Here is a 1,273-nt window from a genome sequence, read left to right as displayed (position 1 = left end):
AAAAAAAAAAAAAAAAAAAGCCGCGATCGGCGGGGCAGTACAGCGGCAGGTCCTTTGCTCCTAGAGGGAGTGAGGGACCTGCCGCCCCCGAATTGCCTCAGGTGCCGCCCCTCTCCCTTGGCCGCCCCAAGCACCTGCTTGTTCAGCTGGTGCCTGGAGCCGGCCCTGAAGACAGTCTCCGGAATGAAGCAGAAGCCTGTTGGCTTTTCCTCAAGGGATTCCCTCAGGAGTCTAATCCTTATTTGATCCCCAGAGAGACCCTTTCATAAGAACCCTAAAAGGGTGGCGATGGGTAGAATAGCTCATACCCTCGTTACTTGTCCACCAGTTAGTCCTGATTTCCAGCACACCAATTTTGGTCCATTAATTTCCATTCTCTTATTTACCAGACATGATCTCAATACAGCCCTGGGGTTGTATCAGTAGAGCTTTTTGTTTGAACTAGTCCAGTCTCTGTCTCCCTTTCATATCTTTTTCTGTTCACACTTGTTATAGGTGATGGTAACATTTTGTGAACTTTCACCCACTTTCTAGCGTTGTGCTCACAATTGGGGTAGGCCTGATAGACACCATTGTTACACTGCCTTTTGCAATGGGGAAATCAATTTGTTTCTAACTCTGATAGACTGTGTGATATTAGACCCATACCTCTCAACTTGCCAAGGCACAAATGTGGCTATGTGACAAAGACCAAAAAGGGGCATAAAATTATTCATGCACGTACGTTAGAGTGCTGTGGGATTCACCTATTTAGTGTAATAACCCTGTAACTTCTGCCATAAATAATTTTAAACAAAAGGGTGGTGTATTGAAGACATGTACAGATTTTAACATTATTACTTTAAGAGTAAGAGGCTTCCTGGTCCTGCTTGCAGGCTAGGGGGCTCTGTATGGAAGCATGCAATCTGGGACTAGCACAGTTAGTCAGCAGACTGACAGCTTAGAGCAAGGATGGGCAAACTATGGTCCGAGGGTCGGATATGGCCCCTCAGGGCTTTGGATCCGGCCTGTGGGATTGCCACCCCCCATGGCGCCGTGGGCCCTGCGCCACTCCCGGAAGCGGCCAGCACCAAGTCCCTGCGGCCTCTGCGGGATGGGGGGGGAGGGGAGAGCAGATGGCTCCGCACACTGCCTTCACCTTTGGGTTCCACACCCAAAGCTCCCACTGGCAGCGGTTCCCCGTTCCCGGCCAATGGGAGCTTCGGGTGTGGAACCCAGAGGTGAAGGCAGCACGCGGAGTTCTCTGCCCCCCCACCCCAGGGGCTGAAGGGAC

Source organism: Terrapene carolina, unplaced genomic scaffold (assembly GCF_002925995.2).
Source record: "Terrapene carolina triunguis isolate 2854851 unplaced genomic scaffold, T_m_triunguis-2.0 Scaffold30, whole genome shotgun sequence".
NCBI classification, from domain to species: domain Eukaryota; kingdom Metazoa; phylum Chordata; order Testudines; family Emydidae; genus Terrapene; species Terrapene triunguis.
This window is presented reverse-complemented; position numbering follows the sequence as displayed.